The sequence below is a fragment of the Herpailurus yagouaroundi genome, unplaced genomic scaffold, assembly GCF_014898765.1.
Source record: "Herpailurus yagouaroundi ecotype Mexico unplaced genomic scaffold, PumYag 189, whole genome shotgun sequence".
Taxonomy (NCBI): Eukaryota; Metazoa; Chordata; class Mammalia; order Carnivora; family Felidae; genus Herpailurus; species Herpailurus yagouaroundi.
The window spans coordinates 16,221,859-16,245,651 of NW_024412420.1; the positions used below are offsets into that span (position 1 = coordinate 16,221,859).

The 23,793-nt window shown below is 42.7% G+C and overlaps 1 protein-coding gene and 1 long non-coding RNA gene across 3 annotated transcripts in view; one reads left to right on the top strand and one right to left on the bottom strand.

Annotated features, from left to right (window-relative positions):
• The window catches only part of STAT3 (signal transducer and activator of transcription 3), a 68,765-nt gene that overhangs the window by 39,308 nt on the left and 5,664 nt on the right, over positions 1-23,793 (bottom strand). Inside the window, exon 1 of one of the 2 annotated variants that reach the window (XM_040497598.1) lies at positions 19,934-20,045. The exons of the other annotated variant lie outside the window; for it this stretch is intronic. The gene's annotated coding sequence lies outside the window, so the exon portion shown is untranslated. Of the gene's footprint in view, positions 1-19,933; positions 20,046-23,793 lie in introns of those variants that run through there. 2 annotated transcript variants of the gene reach the window in all.
• On the top strand, positions 9,177-23,353 carry LOC121045025 (uncharacterized). The gene is made up of 3 exons (XR_005797571.1): positions 9,177-9,803; positions 12,737-12,819; positions 23,261-23,353. It is a non-coding gene; the product is annotated as an uncharacterized LOC121045025 (long non-coding RNA).

Consider the following 23,793-nt stretch of genomic DNA (forward strand, 5'->3'; position numbering starts at 1 on the left):
ACACTAAGATCTAAAAGAACGTGAATTACAGTTCCCTACTAACGTGACAAATTTGAGTATATAGAAGAAGTACTAAACTACTGGGGAGTAGAACTCAGAAAAGTGAGAAAAAGGACAAATTTTTTATTAAAAAAAATTTTTAATGTTTATTTATTTTTGAGAGAGAGACAGAGCATGAGCAGGACAGGGGCAGAGAGAGAGGGAGACACAGAATCTGAAGCAGGCTCCAGGCTCCAAGCTGTCAGCACAGAGCCTGACGTGGGGCTCGAACTCACAGACCGTGAGATCATGACCTGAGCCACAGTCAGACGCTCAACAGACTGAGCCACCCAGCTGCCCTATATCATCCAGTCATCTTTGACAAAAGGATTCCGAGAACTATGAATTACCAAGGTCTCCAGTTATTTCAGATCTAGTAAGTGTCAAGGAATTTCTTTTTTTTTTTTTTTTTTTTGATGTTTCTATTTATTTCTGAGACAGAGAGAGACAGAGCATAAGTGGGGGAGGGGCAGAGAGACAGGGAGACACAGAATCAGAAGTAGGCTCCAGGCTCCAAGCTGTCAGCACAGACCCTGATGCGAGGTTCGAACTCACAAACCGTGAGATCACTACCTGGGCCGAAGTCAGTCGCTCAACCAACTGAGCCACCCAGGCGCCCCTCTTTTCTTTTTTTTTTAAGTTTATTTATCTATTTTGAAAGACAAAGACAGCACAAGTAAGGAAGGGTCAGAGAGAGAGAATCCCAAGCAGGCTCCATGCTGCCAGCATGGAGCCAAACACAGGGCTTGAACCCATGAACCTCCAGATCATGATCTGAGCCAAAACCAAGAGTCAGAAGCTCAACCAAACGTGCCACCCAGGTGCCCCAGTGTCAAAGAATTTTTTAAAAATGGACGTATTCTCCATACTTGATTTGGGATCAGCACCATATTTGATCACAAATATCTCAGATGAAAGGCGCAACAATATAAACATAATTCCCTCTAAACTGAAAGTAACACAATTAGGCAAGCTTCATCAATTACTCAGTACTCAGTTTATGGTTGAGGCTGCCCGATCACAGGTCGGAGCTCTGGATGAAAACCACAAAACAGACCAAATGTGTGCGTCACTTGGTGACACTTCCACTCCCCCAACCAGACAGACTCCTCCGAGGCAGGGTGGTGTGAGGTCAAGCACAACGGGAGGCTCTGACACTGGATGGGCCTGGGTGCAAACCCTGCCTGCCATTTTATCAACTATTTCTTTTAAAGACATTACTTGACTACTGAACAGGCTTTTTCTTCAGTAAAATGGGGAAGGACCGCTCTTTTGGAAGACTTATAAAAGTTAAAAAAAAAAAGAAAAACAAATAAATAACAATGGCTTTAAAGCATGTCCCCCATGCGTTGCTGGGGGCACAGTAGTGCTGGCTTTTTCCTTCCTCCCACAACATTCCTTCCATGGGTACTTCTTATGCTAAATCCACTTCCTGGGGAGGGGAAGGGAAAAAAAAAAAAAAAAAAGAGCTTAGAGTGGGAGAGAGCCAAAGCATAAGAGACTGTTGAGAACTGAGAGCAAACTGAGCGTTGATGGGGGGTGGGAGGGAGGAGAGGGTGGGTGATGGGTATTGAGGAGGGCACCTTTTGGGATGAGCACTGGGTGTTGTATGGAAACCAATCTGACAATAAATTTCATATATAAATAAAAATAAATAAATAAATTAATTAATTAATTAAAAATAAATAAATAAATAAATCCACTTCCTCAATGCCCTGGGGAACAGATTAATGTATCAGATTAGCCATGTTAAATAATAAAGTCAGTTTACCTTGCCATGTCAAATGCGTGCATTTTAATGGGTCTTTGTGTCCTATGCTGAGGGAGGGAGTTTGTAACACTGTGATTTAGTGTAAGTATGTAACAGGAGAAAAGAAAGACAGGAGGGTCCCATGGTTCTTTGATCAAGTTATCTCCTTACATAGTTCACCTAAGGATAGCTCCAGGTCCTAAAAAGACTAAAGGTGAAAACAACTATGTGATATCCAAATGAAAGAAAAAGATGGAAAGTAAGAACCTTGGTTTAAGAGCAGGCCAAATAACCAATGACTATCACTAAATTTATATGGCACTTACTATGTTCCAGGCACTGTTTTAAGCACTTGCCATCTATTTATTTACTCATTTCATCCTCACGACAACTCTGTGACCTAGATATATTTGTATCCCCATTTTATAGAGGAGGAAACTAGGTACAGAATTTTAAGTGATTTACCCAAGATCATACAGGTAGTCATGGCACAGAGCTGGAACCCTAATCCACATAGTCCGTTTTCAGAATTCCTGCTCTTCACCATCAGCCCAGAGTGGGAGTTTTCATTGATTTTTAAGTAACCCATGAGTCAATCATGATATCAAGCCAATGTGATCCTATGGTTTTAAGTAAGCTGTCTGCCCAACACGGGACTTGAACTCAAAACCCTGAGATCAGGAGTCACATGATCTACCAACTGAGCCAGCCAGGTACCCCCATCTTATGGTATTTTAAACAGGCATATACAGTGTTTGAATGAAAGAATCTATCCGTCCCATTGTAAGTGGCCCGCATCTAGAATGAATCTCTAATTACATCACAATTTAAACGGTGCACTAAGAAACAAGCACATTCAGAGCAGGCAATCAGTGTGGGGAGTCCGAGAACTTGAATGTTTTGCCCAGTGAGAAGACTTGGGGAACAGGAAGTGGGGTTCCAAGAGGGTAAGACAATTACAGAAGTTTGGCTCTTCGATACGTGGAGATCTGTACGTGAAAGGGTGAAACACTTCAGAGCCAATCTGCTTCCTCGTTAACACCTACCCCAGATCCTGCCCTCTGGAGTATGCCCTCTGCCAACAGAGGTTCCCGACCCTGGCTGCAGATCAGAATTACAAGAGCAATTTTTTTTTTCTTTGAAAGTAGAGGTGCCTGGGAAATCAAACCAGATTTGTCAAAGTGGAATCACTGAGGCAGGGATCCACGTTTTGCTACTTAACATCTCTCGGATGATGCTAACGTGTGGCCACTTTGAGAACCCTGGAATGAGAGCAGGGATCAGGGTTCAACTCTGGAATCACCTGAGCGGCTTTCAGAAGCCAGATGCTGGCCCTTACTCCGGATGTACTGAATAATAATCTCCAGGCCTGGGATCCAGGCAGTTGTAATGAAGCAGAACACTGCAGTGACTGTATAAAGCCTATGGCATGAGATGAGGTTGGAGAAATATGAACCCTTGTCCAGGGGCAATAAGGAAGTCTGAAAAGTTTTAGGCAGACTGGTGACAATTTGATTTATATTTCAGAAAGATCCCTCAGGCTGCCATGATCAAGGTGAGATTTGGCAGTGGCCTGAACCGGGGCAGCAGCCTCAAAGCTGTTTTGAGGTGGACGTCTTCCAGAGATATTAAAGAGGGAGGCGGGAGGGGGCTTGGTGACTGTCTCAAGGGCAAAGGTGACCCAGACAAAGGGAGGAGTAAGGGACAACCTCCCAGGTTCCTGCGGCCTTTGGTGTTCAAATGCAGCTTAAATGTTCACCCTGAGAAATGTCGCAGCAGTAGTACTCTGACGCTGGGAGAGCCACGGGGCTGGGCGGCCTCCAAAGACTATTCGGTCTGTAAATTACAATCAGGCTCCATCCCCTCAAGACATTAAGATTGCTGCAACCCAAGAATAAATGCTTTGGGGGAAGTAGCACATTGCTATTTAACAGAAAGGGTCTGGGGCTTGTACTCTGACGCACAAACTCTCCCATTCCCCGCCCAGAAAAGGAGTCAGGAAGGGAAAAGAAAATCAGCCAGAAAGCTCAGAGCCAAAACACACATGGGCCATGATGAGAGCTTCTGACTGTCTCCCTGCATGTGCTTGCTTGCCACCAGTCCATTTTCCACATTTGATCTGAACACTCCCCTACGTTAAATCCCTCTGATGACTTTGCATTGTTCTTGGGCCGAAAAACAAAATATGTAAAATCAAAGCAGACCAGCGTTGTGCTTCCGGCACGGATCCAGGTGCCCCCACTTAGGTGTGTGGGAGCAAGTGGCAGCCAGTTAGCCTCCCTGTGCTTCAGTTTCCTCACCTGTGAGAAAGGACAGACAACAGGACAACACAGGATCACCGTAAGGACTAAATGACTCAATGTGTAGAAGCACTTAAGACACAGCTGGCACAACATGTTAAGTGTCTGTGTTATTAATGTGACCGATGGCCTGGTGAGCCCTGTCTTTCTTGCCTCGGCTGGCCCCAGCCTGCTGGCTGAGCTCCCGGCGCTCGCTCTGCTCTTCTTTTAGCTGCTCAAAAACACCAAGACACCCCTCACCCCCCACCGGACCTCCTTCTGTCCCTGCCGCCGCCAGGGACCCGAACACCAGGACTCCATAACCGACGCATAACCACCACCGCTGGATGCCAGCTCCACGAGAGCAGGAAGAGCCTTGGCTGCTGCCCAGTAGCGTGTTCTCCCCCTCACCCCCCAGCATCCAGCACAGTGCCCGGCTCGTGACAGGTACTCCAAAAACACGCACCGAACGAATAAACCGCGGGGATATTATCCCTCTGTTGAATCAGCCAGATTCTCCCAGGCGAGGACACTGCATCTAGGAAGAGTTATTCTGAGGGCCAGGCCAACCAACCTCAAGATCAAAAGTTGCGTGCTTTACTGACTGAGCCAGTCAGGCACCCCAATTTTCATTTTTATTTTTTTAAAAAAAGTTTTTGAATGTTTTATTTTTGAGAGAGAGAGAGAGAGAGAGAGAGAGAGAGAGCACGCGAGCATGAGTGGGGAAGGGAAGAGGGAGACACAGAATCTGAAGTAGAGTCCAGGCTCTGAGCTGTCAGCATAGAGCCCGATGCTGGGCTCGAACCCACGAACCATGAGATCATGGCCTGAGCTGAAGCCTGATGCTTAACCAACTGAGCCGCCCAGGTGCCCCTATTATATATTTTATTTAAAGTAGGCTCCACGCCCAATGTGGGGCTTGAACTCAAAACCCCAAGATCAAGAGTTGGATGCTCTACCGACTGAGCCAGCCAGGAGCCCTTTGCCAACTCTTTAAAACAGAAAGAAGAGGGGCGCCTGGGTGGCGCAGTCGGTTAAGTGTCCGACTTCAGCCAGGTCACGATCTCGCGGTCCGGGAGTTCGAGCCCCGCGTCAGGCTCTGGGCTGATGGCTCGGAGCCTGGAGCCTGTTTCCGATTCTGTATCTCCCTCTCTCTCTGCCCCTCCCCTGTTCATGCTCTGTCTCTCTCTGTCCCAAAAATAAATAAACGTTGAAAAAAAAAATTAAAACAGAAAGAATATAGTCCTTGAGAAACAACTGGATTGGGCAAGCAAAGTGTCATGCCAAAATTTCCAGGCTTGAGGGCAACTGAAGGGAGAAGAAGTGCAAGAGGCTGGTAGAAGCCTGTGGGTATTGTATCTTTGGACAAAGCCCCAATTACAAAGTCAGAAAAGCATCCACTGATCTGGAATGCTATGTAAGTTATTAATATTCTTCAAAGACAGGAAATTGAAATAAACCAGAGAAAGGGAGCTTAAATTTCTGAATCTTGGTATCACAGACCCATAATATAGCTCACTACTTACTGGAGAGAAGCAAGAACCTTTCCCCAAGTTTATTCAGGCCACTTTCCCCTAAAGAGATATTAAGGTAATCCTGGTCACTTAGTACGCAGCAATGCACAACTGGGGCTGACAACACACATCCATGGATCCTGCGTTGGAACTCCTTCCTTCAAAGTTACTGTGGTTTAGGGCAGAACCTCAAATTCAAAGGGCATTTGTGGTGGTTATAAAACACGGCCCTAACTTCTTTAATACTCCTCCAATTGAGACAAGGGGTCTTTGTCCCCTCCTCTTGAATCTGGCCAAGGCCACGACTGCTCCAACCAACAGAGTACAACAGAAGTGTCGATATGCAACTTCCAAGCCTTCCGTCCGATTCTCTTAGAAGGCTCGTTCCCCAGAACCCAGCCAACACCCTGTGAGAAGCCCAAGGCAGGAGAGGCCACGTGAAGGCACTTGGTCTGCAGTCCCAGCTGAGATGAGCCTTTGACTCATCCCAGCCTGGGCATCAGATCTGTGGGTGAAGCAGCCTCCGGACGATGGCTGCCCTGGACGTTCAAGGCAGCTGGGGGCCCAGTCACTGTGCAGCAAAGACAGCCACCCCTGCTGTGCCTATCTGAATTTCTGCCCACGGCATCCGTGGACGTAACAAAACGGTCGGGGCTTTGTGCCACTGAATCTGAAGGGGGTTATTGCATTTGATAACTACAGCAACATCTTTACTAACACAGTGACAGAATACCATGTTTATGGAGTCTATCTTCCATGAGAAAAAGAGTTTGCGGGTTTTTTTATTCTAATTTTTTAAAATATATAATTTACATCCAAATTAGTTAGCATATAGTGCAACAATGATTTCAGCAGTAGATTCCTTAGTGCCCCTTACCCATTTAGCCCATCCCCCCTCCCCCAACGCCTCCAGAAGCCCTGTTTGTTCTCCATATTTACAAGGCAAAGAGTTTGCAGTGTTAAAGGAAAAGGCTTCACTGTTAAAACTAGTTTAATAGTAAACCCCTTCTCTCTCTGTGCACTCACTCTCCATCTACAAATTGACAATCCCCAAGTTTACATCCCCAGCCCTATCCTCTCTCACGAGCTCCAGTCTTATACCTGACTGCCTATTCAGCATCTCCACTTGGATATCTAAAGAGCACCCCAAACCAACCTCCTCATTAAAGACCTCTCCCAGCCAACTTCCCCATTTTCGCAAATGACAACTCCATTTTTGCATGGGCTCAGGCCACAAGCCTTGAAAATAAGCCTGGGGGCGCCTGGGTGGCTCAGTCGGTTAAGCATCTGAGTCTTGGTTTCAGCTCAGGTCATGATCTCACAGTTTGCGAGTTCGAGCCCCGCGTCGGGCTCTGCACCACTAGTGTGGAGCCTGCTTCGGATTCTCTTTCTCTCTCTCTCCCTCTCTCACTGCCTGTTCTGTGCTCTCTCTTTCTCTCTCAAAATAAATAAATAAACGTTTAAAAAAAAAAGAAAAAGAAAAGAAGCCTCGATTCCAACCTCTCTCCTCTTCCTTCCAACATCCAATCCATTAACAAATCCTGTTGGCTCTACTTTCAGAATGTATCTAGAATGTGAGCATCTCTCACCATCTCCTCTGCTGCTACAATCTTAATCTGAGCCAGTGTCACTTCTCACCTAGCCCACCTCCTACCTCGCTGCCACCATGTGCTAAATTCCTAACTGGTCTTGGTGTGCTCACCCTTGTCCCTCCGCAGTCTAATCTCCACATTACAGATCCTTTCAAGAGAGAAGTCCTATCATTCCATTCTTCTGTTCAAAGCCCACTCAGAAAAAAATCCAAACCCCTACCTCAGCCCACCAGACGACCCATTTCGCTCCTGAAGGCCTCTCTGACCTCCTTTCCCACTGCTCTCCCCTTTGCCCACACTGGTCCCCTTTCTACTTCTGGAACATACCATGCCTGCCTGGAAAGCTCTTTCCCTGGACTACTATGTGGCTCGCTCTCTGACCTCACTCACACCTCTGCACAAAATATCCCTTCACACCACTCCATGGAAGAGAGCACATCTACCCCGGCTGAGTTTTTCTTCACGGTACTCGACAGCCTCCAACATACCACGTGTTTTTTATCTCCTTCCGCCGCCGCCTGCTAGGGGATGTAAGCTGCACAAGAGCAAAGACTCTCTTTTGCTCACTGCTACTTCCCCAGTACCTACAGGATGTTCAAACATCTGTTGACTAAATGAATGAAAATTATATAAGTGTGTGTGTGTGTGTGTGTGTGTGTGTGTGTGTGTGTGTGTTTTAATCTGCAACATTCTTCTAGCACAGAGAAGACTGAAATCCCTTAAAAAGCTAATGAACTTCATGGAAGAACATACACTGGTCTTCCTTCAGCATGAGCTAATAGGTGCAATGATTCATGCAGATTTACCAGAAGAGACAAGCAAATGACAAAATTTCCCAAAAGAAGAGCTTATATTAAAACGCAAGCCTCAGAAGAAAAATTTTTGAAATACAAAGCTAGGGACACCTGGCTGGCTCGGTTGGTGGAACATGGGACTCTTTGATCTCGGGATTGTGAGTTCAAGCCCTGTGGTGGTCTTAGAGATTGCTTAAGGAAACAAAACTAAAATAAAATTTGAAAAAAACCTTAAAAAAATAAAATATAATAAAGTTAAACGGATATAGTCGTTTCTCCTTAAATGCAATAATGAGACTTTAGCACCCTGATATCACCTAAAAGAGGGTATATTTCATGGCATGTGCCTGTTGGTAGTTATCTGGGAATCTAAGAAATTACAGCCTAACTTAATATTGACATACAGACACTGAAATAAGGCATCTCAGAAAACAGAAAAACACTTGGATGAGTAAGTTTATTTTGAGATATTCCCAAAGTAAAAGGTCTAAGACCCAACCTACAGTCATAGTAAACTGCTTTACACAGTAAATCAATTGCCTGCTCTTCAATGCTTTGCCCTCAAGACACTTGGGCTCCAACTCAATAACAAAAAAACATTTCTGCTATTGTTGTTCAAGAGCTCTTAAAATATATAAAATCCAACCTGCTCACTTTACAGACATGGAAACAGACCATTGACGTGAGCGTCGGGAACAAAATCCAGCAGGCAGCCTCTTGACTTAGTTTCCGGTTCTTTCCACCACACTATGACTTAAGAGGCAAGGAGTGGATCAAGCCTTAAACTTTATAACTGGAAGAAATGTGGTTAGAGAGGAAAAGACGACTGACTGCAAAGAGAAAATCATCTACCCAGGCAGAAAATGAGGGTCATGGTTGTTATTCTCTTGAAGAGGTATTTTGTTTTTGGGCTTAAAAAAAAAAAAAAAAAAAGTTGACCACATAAATGTGACCTCACCAGAGAAAAATGCACAGAAACAAAATGCATCATTTCTCAGAGGTTTTCTTTCCTTGTTGCTCAGTGTTACTGAGATATAATTGACACAACACATCATGTTACTTTTAGGTGCACGAACTAATGGTTTGATATTGTGAAATGACCACCAGAAGCTCAGCTAATGTTTTTTCTTGAGATGAGAACGTTTAAGATCTATTCTCTTAATAATACAATACAGTATTATTAACTATGGCCACCCTGGTATATATTATACCATCTCACAGGTTTTCTGGCCCATCTGTGACATTTAGGAGGACACATGTAAAGGTGTCACTGGTTCCCTAAACACTTGAGTGCCTCTGCCAAGCCACGAGGGACAGAAAACTGGAGAATTCATAGTCCCCAGCAGAGCAAGAGGAATGTACAACGTCGGGGGCCACACAACTCTAAAACAAGGCAAATAGTGCTCGTGGGAGTTGTACAATCTGGTCTGTACTGTCAAAGAAGATATGGTTTTGAAAGAAGAGCAGACATGTAACAAGATAATTACATGTACATGGAAATTACATGTAAATGGACATGAGAAGGCAGATACTTTACAAGGTATAGTCTCTCCAGGAGAAATGGTAACGCTAGAGAGGAAGGGGTAACCAGTCTCGGCACTGGGAATTAGCATGTGCAAACACACAAGTGCTCCAGAGAACATGACATAGGTCTCTTGGTTCACCATGATCCAAAACCTCACGAAAGTGGTAGTAAAGCAGGGGCAGTGGGTATAAACCCACAAGGACAAAGAATGGGAAATGACGTAACAGTGGACAAAAGCTATCAATAAAGTTCTGGAATCCAGAAAGTGGAGACATGATCACTGACCTAGAACAGCTGAGAAAACTAAATAGTAAGTGCCTGCAGAAGGGATTTCTAACCAGAGGTACACTGTATGACCCCCCCAAAAGTTCAAAGTTAGAGAGGGTAGGTACGGTTGATGGCAGGGATGAAATGTTTAGCTGAAAATAAGAGAACTCACTGAAAAATCTGTGTTATTGAAACTCCCCCAAATAACTACCTCTCTCTGAACCCAACAAGAGACAGAGTACTTACTGTCTGGAGAAAGCCAAGTACAGACCTGGGGACAGACACAGATGAGGGCGAGATGTTCACTGAACTAAAACAACAGAGATTAGGTGAGAAGCTACATACATCAGGTCCCAGAATCCCGGCAGCCAGGGCTTTCCCCAATCACTCCACAGTGAAGCTCGACAAGCACATAAGACCATTCAACTTGAACTAAGAACTAAAAAGTACTACACTTTTTGTTTCAAGTAAGCTCTAAGTCCAACATGGGACTTGAACTCACAACCCCGAGATCAAGAGTCACATGCTCTATCAACTAAGCCAGCCAGGTAACTCTAAGAACTACCACACTTTTGAAGAAAACCTCCAACGTGAGAGAGAAAGAGAGCGAGACAGAGAGACAGAGAGAGGGGAGAAGGGAGAGAGAGATGAACACAAGAGGAACCCAAGAATCGGAGAATACTAGGAGCATATAAACATTTCACAAAACTATGAAACCTTCAGAGAGACAAGTTAGACACATTAAACAGGATTAGGATGAAAATAAAGATGAAAAAGACAATGATAACTGAAAAAGGACTCTGGAAATTGAAAATGACAGCCAAACTTAAAATTAAGTAGATGGCTTGAAATATAGAGCCAAGGAAACATCCTAGAAGATACTCTAAAACAAAAAAGGTGGAATACAGAAGCAGAGGGGAGACAAAACAAAACTCTGATGATCCAATATCTGACCAAGAGGATTCCCAGAAAAAGAGAAGGGAAAAATGGTAAGGCAGGAATTATCAAAAGAAAGAATAAGAATTTCCCTTTCCAGATGGAAAGGGGCCCATCTACTACCCAGTCCAATGAATGAAAACTGACCCACACTAAGGCACATCCAGGGAGATTTCAACACAGAAAATAAGTTATACAAGCTTCCAGAGAAAAGAACCGGGTCTCTTGGAGAAGATCAGAAATCAGAACAGCATCGACTTTCGGCACAAACACTGAAAGATTCAAAGCCAACTGAGCCAGCAAGGCCTTCAGAATGATGAGCAAATGATGTGATGCCCAAATAAGCATTCAAGTGCGAAGAAAAATAAAAGATATTTCGGATAACTCAGGTACTCAAAAAACTGACTTTCCACACACCTTTTCTTGATAGCATGTTACTGGAATGTGTGCTTCAGCAAATGAAGACGACAGGGGATCTGGGAAAAAGGGAATCCAACATTGGAGACCCTGACTGTAGCAGGACAGGGATGGGGGTGGGGGTGATTGCCAAGAAAATAAAGACTGGATGGCCAGTGTGTTTAAGCATTTGAAGTAAACTGCCAGGCATTTGAGAAACCTGCCAGAGCATTTGGGGGAAGTTGGCAGTAGATATAAAGAAAACTAAGCAAGTTTTAAAAATAAAAATATTAACTCCAGGAAAAAAACAAATATTTGTATATGAAAGGAAACGCAATCGTAATACGCTGCTTGGCTTACCAGTGAGCAATACTTAGTCAAAATAATACACATCGTTGGCAGTTTAGCCCCAGTGGATTAAAACTTATGACCACTCTACTATAAGGGATGGGAAGGAACAGTGGTGGCGAAAGAAATACATCCTCACCAATGACAGCAGGAAGTTAAACAGTATCTAAAATTTTGATAGGTCAAAAACGGCAGTGTAAGCATATTACTGAAAAGCACGAAAGTAAATAGGAGCAGAAAAAGCCCAATACTTGGAAAGTGGCAATCTGGGAAGCACTCTGCTTAGAAGTAAGGAGGAGTGGGACAGAGGACTGTTGTTTGCGATGTAAGTCAACGTCTTCAATTTCTAAATTATTGATATGCATTTGTGGGTAAGAATCATAATTCTGTTTTCAAGTGAAATGCTTAATGCCAAGATAAAATAAAATGTAGGTGCCAGCCTTTCATCGTCCCTCGGAAGGAACCTCCTTACTTCACTCATTCATCCATCTGTTCATTCAGAAAAGAAAAACACACCAGTCAGGAACCAAGAGCCAGGTATGGAGTGACGAACGAAACAGGTCTCTGCCCTCCTTGAGATGGAGGAAGACAGACCAGTAAATAAGGAAGTAATTACCACTTGTGATAAGAGCAGTAAGATGACAGGATAGTGAGTGACTGGGGTCAGGCTGGCATGCTGTAGATAGTCAGGGAAGGCATCTTGGAGGAAGTAACTATTTGTCCTGGCTTCTAAAGGAAAACAGACCTCTTGATGTTAAAACCTTAGCTTCGAGTTTCCAGGACCAAAAAGACAGTGTAAATTCAAATGTTAAAATGGCAGGCGTGTGCATAGGAATTCTTTTTTTTTTTTTTTTTAATGTTTATTTATTTTTGAGAGACAAAGTGCATGCGGGGGAGGGGCAGGTGGAGAGGGAGACAGAATCCGAAGCAGGCTCCAGACTCTGAGCTGTCAGCACAGAGCCCCATGCAGTGCTCGAACTCCCGAACCATGAACTGTGAGATCACGACCTGAGCCGAAGTGTGGCTTAACCAACTGAGCCACCCAGGCATCCCTTAGGAGACTTGGCTGCTCCAACTCCTCACCAAGACCAAAGGCCTGGTCTCCTGCCCAGAGTGGCCTTTAAACTAAAACTCCTTGGTAAAGACATAGATAAATGCCACACTCCCAACCCCATGTTAAGCCGTTGTCTTCTCCTTTTGGTAAGGTTCCATTTGCTTTTTGCCTCTGTAGGTTTCCCCAGTTTTTTTTTTTGAACGCTCAGTTTATCTAGCATTTCTTGGTGTTTTGCACAACAGGGTTTTCAGTGTATCCAGTCTACCACAGAGCTGGAACAGAAGTCAGGATGAGACAAGAACAGGAATTTAAGAAAACTTCAGAGGTAACGCTGACAGGATTTGCAGATGACTTGAAGAGAAGCAGGGGTATGAGGAAACAGGGAAATGAAAGAGATTCCCAGATTTGGGGTTTGCACAACGGGGTACATGATGATGCCATTTACTTCGACTGGGGAAAACTGAGTGGGGAGAACAGCACAAGCTTGTGACAAGAAACTTTAAGAGTTGTGTTTTAGGCAAGATGCACGGGAGACAACACCAAGCTGTCTGAGGGGAAATGTCAGGTAGGCAGCAGGACACAGGGATCGGGAGCCTGGAGAGGCCCAGGTTGGGAGTACACCCCTGGTAATCATCAGAATGGAGATGATGTTTAAAGCCACAATAATGGATGAGATAACCTGGGGACAGAATATAGAAGAAGGAAGGAAAAGAAAGCCCCAGACGGAGGCCTGAGGTCCTTCAAACATGAGTGTTCAGGTAGAGGATGAACCAGGAAAGGAAGCTGGGAAAGCCCAGTAAGACAAAGAAAAACCAGAGGAATAGGCTGTCACAGAAGCCATTTCATTTCATTTCGTTTTGTGAGAGAGAGAGAGTAAGAGCAGGGGAGAGGGGCAGAGGGAGGGAGGGGGGGGGAGAGAGAGAGAGAGAGAGAGATACATTTAGACATTTGAGAAATATGGGCAGCTGCTCAACCAACTCAGCCACCCAGGCACCCCCACAGTGTTTAAAGAAAAAAGGTTATTTGGGGCTCCTGGGTGGCTCAGTCAGCCACCCAGTCGGTGTCCGGCTTCGGCTCAGATCATGATCTCACAGCTCATGAGTTCCAGCCCCGCGTCGGGCTCTGTGCTGACAGCTCAGAGCCTGGAGCCTGCTTCGGATTCTGTGTCTCCCTCTCTCTCTGCCCCTCCTCCATTCGTGCCATGTCTCTGTCTCTCAAGAATAAACATTTAAAAAAATTAAAGAAAAAAGGTGTTCACTTGTGTCCAATATCACTAAAAGGGTGAGCAAAATGGTGACAGAACCCATCCAATGTGGTACTGCAGAAGTCTCTGGTAATACTCCAGCCCACCATACCTAGTCTTTCCATCAATTAGGTTAATGTTTCTGAACCCCAAGATAAATTCATCAAGATCACAAAGGTACTCAACCCACTCTTGTTACTTTTCTTCCTAAAAGAAAAGTCCCACTGGAAGACTATTTTTTCACTTTTGTCACTTAATCTGACACACACAAAGTAATTTTTTTAAATTTTTTAAATGTTTTTATTTATTTTTGAGAGAGAGAGAGAGAGAGAGAGAGACAGAGCATGAGCAGGGGAGGGGCAGAGAGAGAGAGACACGGGATCCAAAGCAGGCTCCAGGCTGTGAACTGTCAGCACAGAGCCTGACGTGGGGCTTGAACTCACAAACCATGAGATCATAACCTGAACCGAAGTCGGACGCTCAACCAACTGAGCCACACAGGCATCCCAATAAGTAATTTAAAAGGGCCCAAGAAGAATGATCTCTAGAGATCATGATTATTCTCCCTCAAGAGATTTAGAAATCTCCAGAATTTCTCCACTATTCCAATCTACCTAGGGTCAGAAATGTTCAGGTCTTAAGAAGGAATCAACACTATCCAACGTATTACATGTAACAGCAGAGAGATTAACCATAAAGATCAGTATTTAAATCTGTACTCTGGACTATGGCCCTCTGGCCAGCCCTAGACCCAGGAGGTTCTGAAAATTAAATTTAGGGGGAGGAGGGAGGCAAGTACTTCATTTCATTGTCCTCAGTACTCTAACCATAAGCATCCCCAAATTTGTTTCTGTATGAGCTTGAATTCCAGAAGAGATATTTATGCCAGTTAAAAACGTTTTAAGGAAGAAAAATTAAATACATCCAAAATATACATAGAACTCTTAAAACTCTCTTAAAAAAACAACCCAACTTAAAAATGGGCAAAACATCTGAACAGGCATCTCACCAAAGAAATACCCATGGCAAATATGCATATGAAAAGATGCTCTTCATCATACACCCATAGGGAACTGCAAATTAAAACAATGATACCACTACACCCTTATTAGAATGGTCAAAATCTGGGGCACCTGGGTGGTGCAGTAAGTTAAGCATCCAACTCTTGATCTCAGCTCAGGTCATGATCTCACAGTTTGTGAGTTCGAGCCCCGCATCGGGCTCTGGGCTGATGGTGTGGAGCCTGCTTGGGATTGTCTCTCCTTCTCTCTGCCCCTCCCTTGCTTGTGCTCGCGCCTGCGTTCACTAGCTCTCTTTCTCTCTCTCTCTCAAAAATAAATAAAAAACTTAAAAAACTTAAAAAAAAAAATGGTCGGAATCCAAAATACTGACAACAGCAAATGCTCATTCATTGTTGGCGAGAATGCAAAATGGTACAGACACTTAGGAAGATAGTTTAGCAGTTTCTTATAAAACTAAACATACTCTTAACATATGATCTAGCAATCGTGATCCTTGGTATTTAACCAAATTAGCTGAAAATGTGTATCTACACAAAAACCTGCACATGAATATTTATAGCAGCTTTATTCATAATTGCCCAAACTTGGAATCAATCAAGATGTCCTTCAATAGGTGAGTGGATAAACAAACTGTGGTACACAGAGATAATGGAGTATTAATCAGCAATACAAAGAAACGAGACTATCAAGCCACAAAAAGACAGGGAGCGTTGCCAAGCGAAGGAAGGCACTCTGAAATTGGTACACACTGTCTAATTCCATCTATATGGTATTCTGGAAAAGACAAAACTATGGAGACAGTAAAAACGATCTGGCTGCCAGTGGTTTGGGAGAGGGATGAGACGGTTTGGGAGCACGGGATTTTTTGGGCAGTGAGATTACTTTATGTGACACTGTAATGGAGGATACAAGTCTTCATCCATTTGTCAAAATCCACAGAACGTGTAACAAAGTGAACTCTAATGTTAACTGTAGGCTTCCCGTTAATAAAGTATCAATATTGGCTCAAGGGGCACCTGGCTGGCTCAGTCAGTGGAGCTTGGACTCTTGATCTTGGGGTTGTGAGTTCAAGCCCCATATATGGTATAGAGATTGGGGCACCTGGGTGGCTCAGTCAGTTAAGTGTCTGACTTCGGTCAGGGTCACGATCTCACGGTTCATGGGTTCAAGCCCCACGTCAGGCTCTGTGCTGACAGCTCAGAGCCTGGGACCTGCTTCAGATTCTGTGTCTCCCTCTCTCCCTGCCCCTCCCCCACTCATGCTCTGTCTCTCTCTGTCTCTCTCTCTCTCTCTCTCTTAAAAATAAATGAACTTTAAAAAATTGTATTTAAAAACATATATATACTGGCTCATCAATAGTAACAAATGTACAGCACACTAATGCAGGATGTTCATAACTGAAGAATCTCTGGGGGAGAGAGAGGAGAGGGTATATGGGAACTCTGTACTTTCTGCTCTATTTTTCTATAAACCTAAAATGGCTCTAAAAAATATATGCATATATATATATATATATATATATATATATATATATATAGTCTATTAATTTTTAAAATGTCTGAGTTGGGAAGCCTGGGTGGGTCAGTCAGTTAAGCGTCCCTCTTTCGGTTTTGGCTCAGGTCATAATCTCATGGTTCATGAGATCAAGCCCCACATTGGGCTCTGCACTAAATTAGCGCAGAGATTGCTTGGGATTCTCTCTCTCCCACTCTCTCTGGCCATCCCCTGAGCACACGCTTGTACTCTCTCTCTCAAAATAAATAAAACAAAACAAAAAAAAATGTATGAGTTGATGGGGCGCCTGGTTAGCTCAGTCAGTGAAGCATGCAACTCTTGGTCTCAGGGTTATAAGTTTGAGCCCCACATTGGCTATAGAGATTACTTATACTTAAAAAATCTTATGGGACACCTGGGGGCTCAGTTGGTTAAGCATCCGACTTTGGCTCAGGTCATGATCTCATGGTTTGTGAGTTCAAGCCCCATGTCAGGCTCTGTGCTGACAGCTCAGAACCTGGAACCTGCTTCAGATTCTGTGTCTCCCTCTCTTTCTGCCCTTCCTTCACTCACACTCTGTCTCTGTCTCTCTCTCAAAAATAAGTAAACACTAAGAATTAAAAAATAATAATAATCTTAAAGAAAAAACAAAAAAACAAAATAAAATAAAATGTATGAGTTGAGCTTTATGAAAAATATCTTTAAAGATAAATCTGACCCATGGGGGTACCTAGGTGGCTCAGTCAGTTAAGCATCTGACTTCGACTCGGGCCATGATCTCTCAGTTCGTTGAGTTCAAGCTCCACATCGGGCTGTCTGCTGTCAGCACAGAGCCCTCTTTGGATCCTTTGCTCCCTCTCTCTCTGCCCCTCCCCTGCTTGTGCGCTCTCTTTCTCTCTCTCTTTCAAAAATAAACATCAAAAAAAATTTTTTTAAGAAAATCTGGCCCACAAAGTTTAAATTATATTCAAGATAGAATATGAGCTATCTCCCCATAAATAAAAATGTTCTATTGAGTCTTCTCAAAATGAATAATATACTTGGAAAAATAAGTCACCTCATGTACATCATAGTTTTGCATGATGTAAGCACTCAGAAAAGATGATCTTATCGCATCCACATAAGAGGTTATGAAAAGGCTCAATTACTCATGAAATTATAATTCAACAATGTGAGGTAGTGGACATGGTTTAAAAAGAGAAAGAAAAAAATGAAGAATTTAGAAACATCACTGCATCGGGGGCAGTTCATGATCTAAATTCTAAAAACCACACAGGGATGGATGGATGGATGGATGGATGGATGGATGGATGATCACACTCATGCAGAACCTGACCTGAAGCATGAATTCAGGTGGGATTTTCCAGTCAATCACTCAGCCAAAGAGAACCCGGAGGTGGCTAAGATAATGTAACAATCCTGTCAAGTAGACTTTGTTCCCATTTTACAGATAAGGACAGAAATGTTAAGTGACCACAAAGATAATTATACAAGCAGAACACAAACTTGGGAGTCTTCAAATTCCCAGACTAGTGGAATCAAATTATCTGTTTCTAAGTCTTATCTCTACTATGTGATCTCTGACACGAAAATTCCTCCTCTAATTGGTTATACAAACAATTACAAGAAAGGAACATGAGAATTTTATTTACATTACATGCAATAAATCAAAGTTAACTTCATTATAGACACGTCTGAAACAGATACGTCCGAAATTTATTATAAAGACGTGTCTGAAAATAATTAAAGCAGCCAGAAACTGTCTTAATATATATAGCCCATCAGTAAAACAAGACTAAACATTAATCTGGTAAGGGTCATGATTCTTTCGGTAACCATAATCCACCACTGATTAATATTAAGGTCCATAAATACCAAGAAGAGTAAACAGAATTAAAAGAAATCTCCAGGGGCACCTGGATAGCTCAACTGGTGAAGCGTGTGACTCTTTTTTTAAGTTTGTTGTTTGTTTGTTTATGTATATATGTATGTAATCTCTATACCCAGCATGGGGCTCAAACTCACAACCAGGGTGGTATGCTCCTCCCACTGAGCCAGCCAGGCACCAAGAGTATGGGACTCTTGATTTGGGGATGGGGTGTACAGATTACTTAAAATCTTTAAGAAGAGAAACAAATAAAAAGAGAGAAAGAAAGAAATCTTTTTTTTTTCTTAGTAAACTACAGTTCTATCGTTTATCGTTGTCTCTAAAACAACAACGATTTCTAAACCCTGTAACATGACTTCACCAATCTGAAAGAAGACTTTACAGCTTATCGGCCTTTAAAGCGGCGTTTCTCAAACTAAGGACCACCTGCATCAGAATATCTGACTGCCTGTTAAAATGACCTTAGATCTAGTAAATCAGACTCCCTGGGGCAAAATCATAGAGTATTCTTTTTCTTTTTTACAACAAGTACGGTGGGGGTTCTTGTGCTAAAATCTTTAGACCAGCAGTTTTCAAACTTTTTGCTCTCAGGACCCCTTTATATCCTTAAAAATAAGGACCCCAAAGGTTGCACCTATCTGTACTTACTGTATTTGAAATTAAAACAGAAATTTAAAAAATATTTATTAACTCATTTTAAAAATAATAAACTTATGTTAACATAAGTAACATTTCTATGAAAAATAACTTTATTTTCCAACACAACAACAACAAAAATTAGTGGAAAGAGTGACACTGTAAAAGTTTTGGAAATTTCTCTAATGCCTGGCTTAATAGAAGACAGATGGATTCTCATATCTGCTATTGCATGCGATCGGTTGCAGTATGTGGCTTTGAAGCACATGAAGAAAATGTGACGTCACACTAGTTGGAAGAGGGAGGAGAGTATCTTAATAGCCTTTTCAGATAATTTTGGATATTCCTTAACACCACACCCAAATTCAACAAGTGTAGTTTCTTTTCTTTTCTTTTTTTTTTTTTTAATGTATACTTATTTTTGAGAGAGAGAGAGAAAACGAGGAGCACAGGCTAGCAGGGGAGGGGCAGAGAGAGAGGAAGGCAGATAACCAGAAGCAGGCTCCGCCCTATCAATGCGAAGCCCAACTTGGGGTTTGAACCCATGAACTGTGAGATCATACAAACTTGAGCCAAAGTTAGACGCTCAACCAGCCGAGCCACTCAGGTGCCCCAACAAGTGTTAGTTTCCTTCTTTCTTTCTTTCCTTCTTTTTAATGTTTATTTATTTGGGGGAGAGGGAGAGAAAGAGCATAAGCAGGGGAGGGGCAGAGAGAGACGGAGACACAGAATCTGAAGCAGGCTCCAGGCTCTGAGCTGTCAGCACAGCCTGACGCAGGGCTTGAACTCATGAACTGCAAGATCATGATCTGAGCCAAAGTTGGATGCTTACCCAACTGAGCCCACCCATGTGCCCCAGCAAACGGTAGTTTCTTAAAGATTCAATGCAGTGTGGATTGAATTCTGTTGGATTTCAATGAACTTTTCATACTCAGCTGCATTGAGATCCATTGGTCTATCCTGCATTTTGAATAGAATGTTTTCCCAAGCATGATTTAGTAATGTACTGCATTAATCATTTGGAAAACACTATTTCAGAGACACATAGACTTTCCAGATGTCAACACATTTCATTACAATAAAACTATTAAAAAGTCACATTTGTTTTACCATAAAAAAATTACATTCATTAATATGGGAAAGCCATCAAACTCACAATTTTTCTTGCAAATTTTCTCAAATTCTGATTTTCATTCGAAAGCTTAAACTTTGTCATTGGCAACAAACATTATCGGTTGTTTTCCTTGAAGAGACAGCTTCTTTTCTTTCTTTTTTGAGAAACTGTCTAACAATATCCCAGTTGGTCTGTCATTCTTTCAAAGAAAAAATGAAAAAAGCAGCTAGTTGGAGAGTGTAATTGAAATGTTTCCACAAGAGCTCTTCCTTGAGACAACCATCATACTTCCTTACCCAGCAGAAGTGTTTTTTATACATGCCTCCCATTTCATCACAGAGTATCAAAAAGGCACATTCTCCACAGTTGAAAGATAATGAAATTAATATTGTTTACTGTTGTATCATGGACATTCTTAAGTGAAGTCAGTTTTTCTTTCTGAGAGCGCACTAAGTACAATAACTAGTGTAAATGCCAACTAAATAAAAGGCACAAATAACATTATGTAAATGGCTTTGAAATTGAACTCAAAGACACCCCCCCACCATCGCCCGCCGGGCGCCCCCGGGAGATCTATGGACCACACTCTGAGAAGTGCCCCTATAGACAACTCAAACAAAAACATCAATGAGCAGCTCCTGCAAGGGAACAATACAAAAACTAAAAAAAACGGCTCCTGTCCCCATTTCCCCAAGGACACAAAAGAGTGTGTTGTGTTTTAGGCCTGGCATGGTAGAAATTAATGGAAGCTGGGCTCTGGCATCACAGGTATATGAACAACACGCTTTCAAAAAAATTGAGTGGGCAGCAGGCACAACGTGAGGGTGGGGGAGTTGCAATATTCCTACCTGCCCAAGTGACAGACTGGAGTTTCATTTAGTGACACAGCTAGGCTTCTCCCTAGATAGAATTAATGCTTCAGAAGAAGAATCTGCATTCTGTTAACAGAAAAGCTACATTTCTAAACAGTATGCGTACAATGATTAAAACATTTAAAGTACAGATGTACAGATTTATTCATATGTGCCTGAAGACAAATATGAGGATATTTACAATATTTTTTTTCTTTTTTTTATATGTTTGCTTATTTTGAGCAAGAGAGAGTGTGTGTGTGTGTAAGCAGATGAAGGGCAGAGAGAGAGGGAGACAGAGGATCTGAAACGGGCTCTGTGCTGAAAGCAGACCGCCCAATGTGGGGGTCGAACTCAGGAACCATGAGATCATGACCAGAGCCGAAGTCAGATGCTTAACCAACTGAGCCACCCAGGTGCCCCCACCATATGGTTTTCTGTCTTTATATTTTGCAATCTATGACTATCATTAGATTAAACAAATTATTAAAATAAAAAAATATTTTAAAAAGGAGGGGGGGCACCTGGCTGGCTCAGCCTGTAAAGCATGTGACTTTTGATCTTGGTGTCCTAAGTTTGAGTCCCATGTTGAGGGGCAGACTGTCCTTAAAAAAAAAAAAAACAAAAAAAACTAAATAAATTATGACATCCACAGCCTGAATACTACTATGCAGGTCTTAAAAACATGAGGCAGACATAAACACATTCACATGCAGTGTTTGATAAAGTGACAAAAAGTAAGAAACAGAGTTATGTGTATAATGTGCTACTGTGCAAAAATTAGATGTGGGTAACTAGCTGTCCCTGGGAAAGAGATTTCAGAGGATAAGGTGAAAAGAAAATTCCACTAACTACAAACCTTTTCGTACTGATTAAACTTTTTTTCCCTAAAATATTGCTTTTACCATAAAGAAACCTGCAGTCTGGGCACCGAAAAACAAGACTGCTATGTTCTTGCTGCAAATCTGTGGTTAAGACTAGCATTCATCTTTCCTAGGGAAAGGGGAAGTGGTTAAATCCACGGACTGGATGGTGTGTGGGTCTTCTCTCTGCCCCAACTGCAGCCTCATTCTCCCTTGCTTGGAAGATATTCTCACTGGGTATATAAGAATGGTACTCTCATTGTAAATCTCAAGGTAAACTGAGGCAGGAGTCTATGGCATCACACAGCTGTATAGAGGGCACTTCTGATCCTTGGGATATTTCTGCAGAAATAGGATTTTTTTTAAATTAATAAGCTCTGGGGCACCTGGGGTGGCTCAGTCGGTTAAGGGTTCGACTTCAGCTCAGGTCATGATCTTGCGGTTGCCGAGTTTGAGCCCCGCATCGGGCTCTGTGCTGACAGCTCAGAGCCTGGAGCCTTCTTCCGATTTTGTATCTCCTTCTCTCTCTGCCCCTCCCCTGCTCGCAACACTGTCTCTCTCTCCCTCAAAATAAAGAAGCATTACAAAATTAAAAAATAAATAAATAAAAATTAATTAATAAGTTTTACTTTTTTGAGCAATTTTATTCAAAGCAAAACTGAGCAGAAAATAAAGAGTTCCCATAAACCTCCTGTCCCCCAACAGGTACATCCTCCCCCACTATCGACATGTGGCACCACAGTGGTACACCGAGAAGCAGGGATTTTAGATGGCTCCATGAACCCAGTATTCTCCAACACAGTTATTAGGACCCTAAAGTGTCCCACGTGCTTCTAACCACTTACAGTCCACCCTTATTTATGCACTTAAACACAAAAGGAAATAACACACAGAATTTAGGATAAATATTGACATGGCTTCAGAATGCTTCAATTATTCCACCCGCCCCATCCATAAGACAGTTACCACCCTAACTATGCTTTATTTGTGTTAAAGTTCCAATAAATTCGCTTTCCCTAAACATACTGATAAAACGGGGCCCAAATACAAAACTGATTTGTCAGACAAAATAAGATTAAATATTTATCGTGTCTAAACCACAAGTAGAAAAAAAATTCAAAGGCCGACTATTTTAATGCTAACCTGATGCAATATTGCACTTTGTTTGGTTTACCGGAGAGGTAATTACTCGGCTAACATCTGGGCTTTGGGGTTTTGAGGATTACACTGGTGGGGAGAAAAAGGGAGAACAAAGGAAAGTGTAATGCTTTCCGTTTGGTCAGAAAAAGTGTTTGCTAAACAGCAAAAACAAAATTAACATTAGAAAAGATGTGAAAAAAACATGCATTTTAGGAAGATTTCACCTAAGCAGGTGCTCAAGTTCAGACTCAAATCCTCCATTTCTCATAACCAGAATGAGTGGTCAGGAGGTCAGGATACCGAAAACTAATAAAATCAATCGACAAAGCGGGAAAACAGGTGGTTAACACCAGACCGGGCAGGGTTTTCCTAAATTGAGCTCACCTTCGCTAATCTAAATCAGTTTTCAGAAACGGCTTCTACAAAAACTACCCAAATATCCCCCTAATAATTTGTGCTCCTCCTCCACAATAGGGAAGCCATTTATTTACCAGAAAGTTTACTTTCTCTTTCAGGCTCTGCTGGCTTCCTCCTGCCCCACATTCGGGCCAGAAGCAACGGGGCGGCCTTTCTTTCCTGACTTCTCGGATCCCAAACTGGAGAGCTAGTGTGAGAAAACCAGTTTCAAGGAGAAGCTGAGTGGTTCTTCTTAACCGCAAGGCTATTCTGAATACAGATGCGTTTGCAAAGGAAAGTTACAAGAAAACAAAGCTCTACTCCTCCCGTGAAAACATACGCACTCACACACATACACTACATTTGCGCGTGCACACACACACACACACACACATGCACGCAAAGGGACAAATCACCTCCCAGCCTCAGACAGATCATTCATTCCACTTGGGATTCCGCCACACCCCCAAACCATGGGCTGCCCCACCTTCCTTGTCCGACTCCTCTACCCCTCAAACCTTCAACATTATCTGTACTTTTGGTGTTAGGAAGAACTCCAAGGGACTGTTAAAATTCCTAAGTGATAATACATTTTTAATGTGTTGAGTATTACTTAAAATAAATGGACCACAATCATAGGCTTTGGAAGACT